Here is a 12215-nt window from a genome sequence, read left to right as displayed (position 1 = left end):
CCGTGTAGTTTAAAGTTCGTTTTCTTTTTTATCCTTTTTAGACAGAACGAAAAATTCATTTAACTCTGGTGGCGTCAAGTCTTAACAAGGAAATGTGTATAGAGGAAAGGAAAGGACGGTGAAAAGCAAGATTGAGATGAGGATAAGTAAAAGAGAGGTAGAGGAAACGGGATATAGGAAAGGGAGATTGAGAGAAATGGGAAAGAGAAAGAGTGGAACTAATGGAATTAGCATGACGGTGAGGAAGACAACTTTATGGCGACATGCGACACAGAAAACTGACTGACAGGACAAGGAGATGACAAAAGAGGAAGAAGATGACAAGGAAAGAAACACAACCTAGATTGAAACAAACATGTCCAGAGGAACAAGATATTGTGAGAGATAATTTTCACAGAGGTAAAAAAGTGGTTGTGGAATTGGATTCCAGGTTTCCAAGAAAGAGAAACTTGATTTCCAGGATATTGACAAAACTTGACAGAAGGTAATCCTTGTTCCCTATGTTCCTGTTGTTTTTACCCCAGTCATACCTACCTATATTCAATGTTGAGATTCGTGCAAATCCTTTCTTCCAAGGATTTCGTGCAAGTGTTTATTTATTCGAGCAGTACAAATAAGCATATTGATGCTGCAGTTGATCAAAACAAGCTAGAGAGAAATCAGGTAGATATTGTACATGTATGTGGACATGCTTGTTCTAACTAATGAAAATACAGGTTCTTTTTGGGACCAAGGGGCAGAGGAAGTGAGTGCAGCTGTTTTACTGGCCAAATTTTCCACTCTCAATTTTTTCACCTGGTCACCGCTATATCACGCATTCTGAAATCTTCTCTGTGCCAACAGACTCCACACTTCCACAGCCTCAGAACCTGGCGTTCCTCAACAGAAAAAACTTCGCTTCGTGATAAATAACTTTGTACTCAGATGGTGCTCGCGTCAAACATAAAAACGAGGAATTTGTTTCGCTTCTTCAAGCCGGAGCGCATGCGATTTTTCACCCCGAAGTTTTCTGTCACAATTTTCAAACAGGCAGCCAGATTGAAAGGAACAGTTGTAGTGTTTCCAAGTTTCGCGTGTGACAGAATAGAGCGGTGGATACCCTGACAGCGTAAAACTTCTCTAGGGTACCTACACCACAAGAATAAATCTAATTTCGTTTCCCTCATTTTGTTATCTCAAAATTATTTATTTTTTTCGTGACCGTCCGAGTTTTTCACAGTGAGCATCGAAAAATATCCAAAGATTTTGCTTTCTAAAGTTTTTTGCGAATGTTTTAAAACAAACTTTGTTCTTTAACGTTTTTCCCCTAATGTTCGATTTTTCTTCCCTCGAGTAGGAATCACACAAATGTAAAGCAATTTTCTCATCTTAACTGATAACTCCCTTGGACTGTCTGAAATCCTAGGGGTTTTTCTTCAGTTTTTACATCTTTTTTTGTTTTATTTTTCTAATTATTTTGCATCTTTTTTTCTAGTTTTGTTTCTTGTTTTAATCTCAAACATTTTATTAGTTGAAAGCATGGTGTATTGAAAGTGATCCTGTACATTTAATTTAAATCAGAACTTCGCAGAAATAACCTCAAGTAAGTAGTTATTTATTCACACAATTTTTCTTTGCTTTCAAATTTTCTATATCTTTTCTCTTTAGTTTTGAAAAATTAAGCTTAGAAAAATGCTACAATTATATAGGTAGTAGATGTTCTATCTCGTGGGTATTGAAAAGAAGCCTATTTTTTCAACTCGAAATGGGGACAAGAGGAGCAAATTGAGAATCTTGATATCAGCATTTGGGCCTACTTCTGTTAGTTGTTTCATCGTATTTCTAAAAAATAAATTAGTATTTTTTATGAAATTAAACTTAGGTGTATCAAAAGAGAAAAGGGTAAATTATTAAAATTATCCAAGTACATAAACATAATCATGGGGGAAAACAGGAGAGGGGATTAGGTTGTACCTATAGGTATTACTTTCCTAGATTTTTAAAATAAGAAACATAATTCTACATTTGAAATTCAAATCGACTAAAATAAACACAAGTATTCTCATCAGCCTAGGTATGATGTTCGGGGGAAAAGAGTGATATTTTCACAAAAGGTCATTATTTCATTGTACGGGAAAAATTTTCATTTTCCTTTAGTTCAAACTCGTGTCGGATTTTTCTTCCTCTTTTTTTTCAAACCCTCAAAGATAATTATTTTCTTGAATAGAAATACGCATATAAAGAAGGTAGGTACCTAATCAAATTTTCCTACACGTTTTTCCTTGCCTCGATATTTCTATTTTCTTGGGAAATAACTCTGCAATTTTTTTTCTTTTCGCAAAATGTAATAATAATATTGGAGCACTTGCATGGTTCCCTGATTTTTTTCCATGATGGGTGTGGGAGTTTGGAATATTATCATGTCTTCTATGCGAGTACTTCTATTTATAAAAATAACATTTTTCATGTGGCTGGAAATGCTTGTGTATCCCTCAGTTTACCTAGAATTAATTAATCAATCAGGAAACTGAAGATAGATCTTTCGGTTTTTTTTTTTTTTTTTTTTTCTTAAAATAATTTAAAAAAAAGGAAAATAAAAAATTTTTTTTTTTTTTTTTTTTTTTTTTTTTTTTTTTTTTTTTTTTTTTTCTTTGCGAAACGTATCATAGGTAGGTCAATAAAGACTGATGCTTGCAAAGTTCTGAACTCACAAGTTTGATAAACATACAAGTAGTAAGCTATTACTTTTTAGTGATTTTTTTTTCTTTGCCTGTAAAATGTTTCCTTTGAAATGGAGCTGCTGAAAGCCAATCAATGACTCTAGCGACAGTGGCTACTATACCTGCTCAATTTGATTAAAATTTCAATAGCTTATTTATTTATGTTCAAAGTCTCACTTTATAAAATCAGCAATTTCAAATTAAACTATATAGGGACGGTGTCGCGACATGACGGCATTTCTATTCAGGTACTTCATGGTTAATGGCTCCCTTGGGCCTGGTGAGCTTTACAGAGGCTGGTTATGTCAGGTTCAATATCCGTCAAGCTAGCAAGATAATGCTACCCCACCGACTCGTACACAGCATCATGAGAGATGAAACCATCACATAGATGATACCACGGAATGACGTCACAACAGAAAATAAAAATAAACCGTTATGCTTCCTCCTTTCAAACTCTCCCTGAGGTGTGACAAATAGGGAATCCCATTGAGCGGATATCAGCAAAAAAATTGCATGGGGAATCTGTCGCTTGAAAATCTGCTGACAAATTACAACCCGGCGCTCTTAGAAAATGTCGCCATGCATTTCTTACACCTTGTAGAGCAAATATTCTGTCAACTCCTGCGTGTTCTCATTATTTTACATTGTAAATTTACATTTTAAAATTTTAACCAAGATGAAACTCAGTGTTGTAAATATTGGGTACAAAATCTAGAATTCCAAATGAGGCCTGTCTTAACTTTTATTGCTAGAAATTTCAATAAAAAGGTACTTACATATGGGTAACTAATATAAATATGTAAATTATGTACGTAAATAGGTACACCTATAGCAAAGAATCTATTTGAAATATGCTTCCGATCAAGTGTAAATAAATAATTAATCAATTTTGTAGGAATTGTTGATTGACACATGTGGGGGTACATGTGGTGCCAAAAGTTATGCGAGTTATTTTATGTGTCCGGTTTTCCTCATTTTCTATGACTGTTTTCCCTATTCTCTTTTTTTTCTGACTGTACATTTTCACGGGATATTTTAGCCCTTGGGATTTTTGCCGTGTATCTCTGAAAAAGATAGAAAAAACATATAGTGCCCGCTTTCACTGTCCATTGGTTAAACTAACCAGAAGATTAAACTTCTAGATAGTAAACTAAAACAAAGAGATAAAAGATTCATTGAAATTCACCCATAAGATGATGCTTAATACCCAGTTAAGTAGTTGATAGGTACAATTTAGTTCACAATACACCTACCTAGCTATGTATTGAAATACATCCCCAGGTATAGGTACAGGAAAACAAAATTATGCTGAAAGTATACCGAGCTAATTATGTGTTAATATCAACTTGTTATTCACCCTATTGTTTCAAAGTTTGGACATCATGTTGGGAGCACCGATAGGCTTGTTGGAACACAAGTCAAAATATTTTCATTGGTAAGACCAGATATTTGATTATAATACCCAGGGCCGTTGACAAAAAAGAAGAGCAGGGGACAATGGCATACTTTGATAATTATGGGATATTTAAGGCTTTAAATGCCCAAGCAAAAAAAGTGTGATTTCGGTATATGTGGTGTCAGTCATAATATGACTAATGAGCTAATGACTATACAAATGAGTGGCACTAAAAGTTCAAGATATTTTTGGCCTTTTAGAAACTAGCCTCCCCCTTCAAACCCTCCTCAAAATCCACGCTCATTGGCATTATTGACACGTGAATCATGTCAACTATAATCATGTGATTTCTGTGTTCCTCAGTATGCTATTATCTGTGGCTGTTTAAACTTCAATTTTGAAAATCGATTCTAGATAAATAAAATATATACCTATCTAGTAATCTGTTACCTAATTATTGTGCTAATGTTTACCTATCAATCTATTAGCAATGAAATATTCAAAAATTTCACTAATTCCACGGCATTAATTATTCAATCAGTCATTAGCTCATTAGGTACTTTCGTTTTTTAGAAAAATATAACCCAAATAGAATAAGTGAAAAGAGTAAAGTGAAACCAAAACATTACATCAGTTTTTTGTAGGTTGTTGGTCTACAATGTCCAAAGCACAAGTGATCGTTAGTTTATTTTGTAATTGTGTAAGGTACTTTGTATTTTTACTTTCTTTTTTATTTTCTTAAAACACTTTAACTATCTTTGTGATTTCCCCATTAGCTATGATCACAATGAACCGGACTAGTCCTTTGAACTTTAAAGTTTTTTGACAAACCTGGTGAAGTTTTCTACCTCACCTTGTACTCTAGGTACCTCATTTTCTTGACATAATAATATATTTAAACACACACAACCTTACCTACCTTCACAAAATATTGTCTTTGTAAATTATTCTTTGGTAGGAACGTGGTAATTACCTTCCTATTTTTATTGATCTTGTGGAAAGTTCAAACAAGGTGACGAAGAATTCGAGGAAATTCAAGGAAGGGTGAGTTAGACCAGTGTTTCCCAACCTTTATTATTATTATTATATTGTATATCTAGCATCTCCACTAATATAACCCTTTGCAAAGTTCCCCTGATCATAGACAAAATTGCTTTAACTGTTCCCCTGAGAGCTTTACCCATCAGAATTTCAGTTACCCCAACTCCTCTTCTTCTGGCTCTCTATTTATCTATTCTCGTGTCTCTATTCGGGGACTCTCTATTTTTCCCCCACCCTCTTCTTCCACCTCCTTCGTATCTCGTCTATAAATCGCATCCCTGGTTTTCCCTCTTCGATGTCACAGACCCGTCGGAGATTGGACGCTTAGTCACGCTACTACGCTCCCAATATATGACGAGCCTTAAGCACTATGCCTTTTTTTCATTCTAGGAAAATACTTACCTACTTTATTAAGGTGAGTCCAAACATAGTCGACCGGCCGTCAATCGATGAGGTGAATCTATGTTGTCGAGGCAGTGTGGACGGTCCGATCGACCATGTATGGACACACCTTTAGAAGGGTTCCAGTGCCGATCGAGTTCAGGTAGATTAGTTCATTTTGTGGAATTAACTTTTGAATATTTCATCACCTAGACATTGTTCCCAGATTGCCAAGAGTTAACAATTTTTTTTTTTTTCAACAATGTGAAGAGGAAGAGAGCTGAAGTGAAATTTGAATTCGACTCTACAGCAGAATGTGAGTTAAAATGTCAGAGTTAATGTTGTCATTCCGAGATAGAAGGGGGGGATGCAGGAGGGGGAGGTAGATAAACCTGGGAGGGAGGGAAATTGATTTCAGTTAATGTCGCCACTCTAGACAAAGAAGAAAGATAATGGATAGAGAGATAGATAGGTGGAAGAGAGATAGGAAGTAAAAATCCCAGGGAGTGGCTTGGCTGAAAATTCATGTATCAGAGCTAGCTAAGCAGTCAGACTAGTCAGTAACCATTCTGTTTGGCTTTGGAAGGCAACCACTTGATGATGTTAATGCCTGAGGCATTCTTTACCACCACATCACAAATGAAGATGAATTTTCAGATGAAACTGGCCCCGTATAAATGGGTAGATACGTGTTACCCAATAACCAGATACCTCTTTAAGGGTACAACTTCCGTAGGCAAATATTTTCCCTTTTTTACAACAGAACTCAAGGGACAAAGGATGGGAAATATTACCTGAATTGTATATTCGAGGGGGGGAGGGAAGTACAGCAACCGTACCAAAAAGTTTTTGCCCGAAGGCTGTTTGAAATGACGTAGGTAGATGGGAGAGGTTCGTAATATTCGCTCCCATGGAAATAGGGTCAGAGCTCCATATCCATTTCGTTTTGATTGTGTAGAATAACGTGATAAAAACAAGGAGTGTTATCTTCATCTTACCTATTTCATATGGGTTGTTGGATGTGAAGTCTCGAAATGTCTTTATCTACCCCACATTTGCCTAGATGTATTTTGGCCTGTCTTACCTATTACTAAAATTAACAAATTTAATGATATTCCTAGTCCTAGTCCTAGGCCTTTATTACAGCAGTCCACAGGTACTTGTCCGTTTGCTCTTCAAGCTCGATAACTTTAAACGCACCGACACCGATCTTATCCATACAATAAGACCTAACTTTGTCTTACCTTGGCTAGAAATGTCTCATCGGCTTTCTATCTCGCAGTATTGAATTGATTAGAAGATGAAGAGAGATAAATTAGATTCGTGTTAGTTTCATTGTGCTCGTCAATCCTACCAATGTAGGCCAATAGGTTTGATCTAGATTTGAAAACGAGAGGTGCGAAAATAGTTTTTTGCTAAAAAATTTCATTAGAAAGTGTCAATGAAATCGCAGATGTCCATATCGTTAGTTTCGCCTATAAAACGTTGTATTTATAACAATATGCCCAGTTTCTCGTCAGATCTAGGCGCACCCACATTATGTTTCTGAAGACACCTCGTTGACTGAGCTACCTCATGCTACACTCCAAGATAATGCTACCCCACCGACTCGTACACAGCATCATGAGAGATGAAACCATCACATAGATGATACCACGGAATGACGTCACAACAGAAAATAAAAATAAACCGTTATGCTTCCTCCTTTCAAACTCTCCCTGAGGTGTGACAAATAGGGAATCCCATTGAGCGGATATCAGCATAAAAATAAACCGTTATGCTTCCTCCTTTCAAACTCTCCCTGAGGTGTGACAAATAGGGAATCCCATTGAGCGGATATCAGCCGCCCCCTAAGGCTTCATCGCCCCCATGAAAATCTCCATCGCCCCCAAGGGGGCGATATCGCCCAGGTTGGGAAACACTGAGTTAGACGGTCATTTTGTGTTCAAGTTTCTTCTTCGTGTTTATCTTTTATTATTTTTTTCCGTCATACTAAAATAAATAAATGAAATAACAAATTTAAAATAAAATTGGGTGACCAACCTACTATTTTTTTATATTTTTATAATAATCAAATGTCTATCAATTTCTGCTGGATGTATAAAGTTTTATGTACATTATGTAAAAGAGAAGTCTGAGTTTCCATAGCAAAGAGAAATTCAATTATTATTTCAGTATAAGCATGTATTTATGTGTGTGTTCTACGTATGGGGAAATAAAAAGTCCATTATTTTGTAGAAAAAAAAAACAAGAGTAAAAAATTCTCTCCAATTTTAGGAACGCATAAACTAGAAAAATTTAATGTATGTATGATGTATGGCACATTTTTTCGAGAAATGTAAATTATTTATGCTCCCTGTAATTTTCAGGGCCTGTTGACCGTTCTGGAAAATTTGAAATTTTTCATCAGGGTAAAGGGAAAGATTTCTTTATGTAGGTACCCATAATTGTGGAAGTTGATAAATAGCTAGCTACTATCACACAGTCTGTTCACAGTGGAAGTGTTGTGGCTGGATGATGAGAATAAACTTGTCTTAAACATCTGTCTAACATGTCCAGCATCTCCAGTAAACTCTCTCCAACCACTCTGGTTTTCAAATTGAAGAGAATTTAAACGTTATTTATCATTTTTCATTTACTAAGCTAGCAGAGAGCAGAATTATTTCCAGCATATTTATCTCCCAGCTGCTCCTGTTGGAGCCTGGACTGCTCAGCTTCACAATCCATCATAGATTCTCATACATCATTTCAAATGAAAGAATTTCATTTAATTTTATGGAGTGATGACATTGTTCGAATTTTATGAGCGGAAATTTCGAAGAGTATGATTTTTCTCCGTTTTTTTATTTGCCTTACAAAACGATTTAGGAAGATTGAACACCATACAATCTCTTACACTCAATAATAGCATATGTGTAAACAATGTAAACAACAATAAAATGTACATTATAAGTGTGAGAGTTACATTATAACGGAAATTTCGGGCTATTTTGGGGTTTATTTTAGCCACACTGTTTGTCTGAGCTTTAACACATTCATATCGGAATCATATCAGATTTGTCTAAAGTCTAAAACTGTATGTTGTGTGATACCTAGCTGTACTATGTGGGTTTTAGGTATAATGGAAGAGGTCAACACGCCGGGTCCGTAGGTAGTAGGTGGGTATTATAGCTCCTAGTGTTCAACTAAACTTCCCTCGTCCCTAACCAGCTCCAAAGCATCAACATCATAATATTTTCTCTCTAATCTCTCCCATCTCCCTTAACATCATGAATCCGCCATCAATTAAATTCAAAGGTCAATGGAAGGAGCTGGGACTGGGACTGGGACTAGGGCAAGAAGCAGACTGAAGGAGAACAAGAAGAACCAAGTGAAAATCAATTAGGTTTATGGAATTTTCCAAATTTCCATTTTTTTTTTTTTTTTTTTTTTTTTTTCAAATTATTATTGTAATATTGTTTGAATTATTCTATGAACCACACGGATTAGACACGCAAATTTCTCGCACGGAAAAAAAAAAATAATAATAATAATATGAACTGAAATATGCATCGGAAATCGGAATACAGCTTCTATAGCCTGTTCACATACCGAATTCCTATTGTATTTAGATTCCGGGGCTAAAGGGACTTTTCAGTATGATCCTACCAGTAATATTAAATTGGCTGTTTGGCCTAGGCAAAATCGTTTGGGACAAAATGTTCTAAAATAATAAATTGTTTTATAATTTCAATACAAAATAGCTTGGCGATTTTATTGTTTTAGCTTCAAATATTTTCACCGAGCAGTTCAGATAAATTTTGATTTGCCATGAATTAACCCTTTGCAACTCTGACTTTTCTTAATCATTTATTTTATCTGTAGAAGTGTTTGAGATAAGGAAATTTCCTGTAATACCTCAGTAAGTTGCCCTATTAAAAGTTTCGTTTTTTAATTTCAATAAAACAGTTTGTGCTTTTAGAAAACTAACCTAGTATAAAATTTAATTTAAACACACTCACACACTTGTAAAAGTTTTTCACGTTCAAGCTTTCAACTTGCATTAAATTTAAATAAGGCTGAGTGGAAAGTTCAAAGTGCATTCAAGTGTTAAACTTTTGAAATTCCAATATGGTAATTTATTGTAGGAAGGTATCTAATTGACCTACATTAATTATATTATTGGTGCTTTAAGTATATGCAGGTACCTCCCGACCTACCTACCTACTCATTTGTTATGGGTACTTTTAAGCTAAATAGCCTGAAGCTCGCATTGAGTGACCAGATTTTTGCTCATACCTACCTGTGAATGGTCTTTGGAATATGGTACTCATTTACCTATTTTTGATTATCCAGTAATAATGCTATCATCATATTAGGTATCTAAACCCTAGTACCTAAATAATTTTTAGGTACAACTAACTCCTCTAAATTGCAGGTACCTATGACGTGAAATAAATAGTATTGTAGTGTTGTGAGTGTTGAATAGATAATCTAGGACACCCGTATTGAAAGGTTTAACACCTGAAAACTGCTGAGCTATGTTGAAAGCTATCATCACATTTCCGAGGTGTAAGAATTGTTTACATTTTAATGAAAAATCAATTCTAACCGTCATCGTTAGTGGGTACAGCTTGTTTATAAAGTAAGGTAATAAGCTGTAGGTATAGGGTATTCAATAGTAAATGAGATAGCCTTGAAATATATGAACACGAGGACTTTTGGCCATTTTTCTTTCTTTTTATTTTACTACCTAGTCTAAGTTATAACCTCTTTACCAATTGAATTTGCCTTACTAATATATTCAAATTCCTTTCTTTTTCTTCAAAATAAAGCTGTTGTATTCATCTGTTTTGTTTTCCATCCTGTAAGACAAGTACGATGAGCTTCATTGATGTAAATATTTTACACACGGCACCACAAAAGCTTTCAAGTTCTAACAATTCCAGCAATTTTCACAATCCTCAAGTTCCTATCTTTCTAGTGTGTGAAAGATGGAAGGGAATGGAAGGTAGGCATCAGGGGGGCAAGGAGAAGTGATAAGGGACGAAGGAGGTAGACCAGAATGATGAGTAAAGAGAGGTAGGAGAGAATGAAACACAGGCAAACGGGGCTAAGAGTAAATCAAGCGTTAATTTTTAATGGGCATCTCCCTCGGTATAATCTAGTCTCAAATCTGTATTGTGCATACAGTGGCATTAAATTTAGCAATAAACCTCATACAGGTGGTTGGAATAACGTATTTCAAATTCATTCATTTATCACTAATACCACATCCACAGAGGTGTGATGGACCTTTTTTTCTGCTCTTTGTCGGGGGGGAAACATTGAAGGAAACCGAGTTGAAAATGTTGACGTGTACAATATTTCATGTAAGGGCCCCACACTTTAGAACAACGAAATGCCGTATCCGTAATTTTCAAATTTCTTCTTCTTTTCGTCACGGTCATTTAAAATTAAATTTAGAAATTTCATTTTATTCTCCCATAGCAGCACCGTACATAAAACACAAAATGTGTAAAACATGTGTCTTAGTTAAATGAGTATAATTTTTCTTCGTTTTTGAATTTTCTATCTCATCCATTACACCCGAATTTCCAAGTCGTGTACAAGAAGGCAATAATGACGGAGGTGAGAAAAAGCCAAGGAGACCATGTTATTTTGTGGTGTGTTCTTTGGGTTGATTTTAGGATCCAAGAAGAGCAAATCCCGCGGGTACATCAGACATTTAATATTGGGTGCACACTTTTGGCACACAGACCCCGAACAGCTGGATTTTACATGACGTGGAAACAACGTCAAATATTGTACATATAAAATATTATGTATCATAAAATTCATAAAACATCATCAAATATAAATTTGATTATGCTTCGTAAAGTCTGCAGAATTTAGAAGTGTAGACTTCATGTCCCTTGGCTCTTACATTTTAATTCTCAGAAATTATTATTTTCTTTTCCGTGTAAATAAACAATTAGGTAAGTAGATGCTTTCTACTCTTCCATTGTGTCGAGCTCCATTAAATTAATTTCTAAGAGTGACCCTATCAGTAGAAAATGCTGACAGAAGAACAAGCAAGGAAGGAATAACTATGACAACTCTACCAATTATTTACAATAACATACTCGTACAATTTCCCAAACGAAATTTTCTTGTTTTTTCTCTTCGTCAACCATTTGGTCCTTCTTTTTAATTCCTTAAAGGTTTCTAATTACTTAAACTTAAAGGCCCTTTGGTCCTCCGCTTAAGGACAGGGATAAGTTTCAAGTTTCTTTTCCATGGATTATTTTCCCTTCGTTGGTCCTCCGCCCAGGTTACCTATGGGGCCCTAGGAGTAAACAACTGCAGTATCTCTCAAGCTCTCGTATAGATACAAAGTGCTCCGTAACCGCAAGGCATTCCTTCAGAGCCTAACCTTTCCCTTGTTTGTCCCAATATAAATCTCATCCCTTTGATCCGTTCTCTTCTTCACTCCATCCAGTCCTTTCTTTATTCTCTATTGTCCTATTTTAACTCTCCATCCCACTCTTCGCCCCTTTCCCTTTCTCTCTTTCCCCCTTTTATAAACCTATTTACTTGTGTCTCATTTCTCTTTCCCTTTTCTCCCGTTCTCCCTCACTTTCCCTACCTACCTTTAAGCCTCTGTCCCTCAGTTTCTCCTGTGGTGCTGGGGAAAATGAAATGCTAGGGACATGGATTATTTTCTTAATTGCAAT

At 35.6% G+C, this 12215-nt stretch overlaps 1 protein-coding gene across 1 annotated transcript in view; it reads left to right on the top strand.

Annotated features, from left to right (window-relative positions):
• The first annotated feature begins 1015 nt into the window (after positions 1–1015).
• The window catches only part of LOC103505247 (plasma membrane calcium-transporting ATPase 3), a 73879-nt gene continuing 62679 nt past the window's right edge, over positions 1016–12215 (top strand). The window contains exons 1-2 of the mRNA XM_026821145.1: positions 1016–1124; positions 1475–1582. The gene's annotated coding sequence lies outside the window, so the exon portion shown is untranslated. The remainder of the gene's footprint in view (positions 1125–1474; positions 1583–12215) is intronic.

The sequence above is a fragment of the Diaphorina citri genome, unplaced genomic scaffold (assembly GCF_000475195.1).
Source record: "Diaphorina citri unplaced genomic scaffold, Diaci psyllid genome assembly version 1.1 scaffold1, whole genome shotgun sequence".
Taxonomy (NCBI): Eukaryota; Metazoa; Arthropoda; class Insecta; order Hemiptera; family Psyllidae; genus Diaphorina; species Diaphorina citri.
The sequence above is the reverse complement of the archived record's forward strand: the minus strand, read 5'-3'. Positions and strand labels throughout refer to the sequence as shown.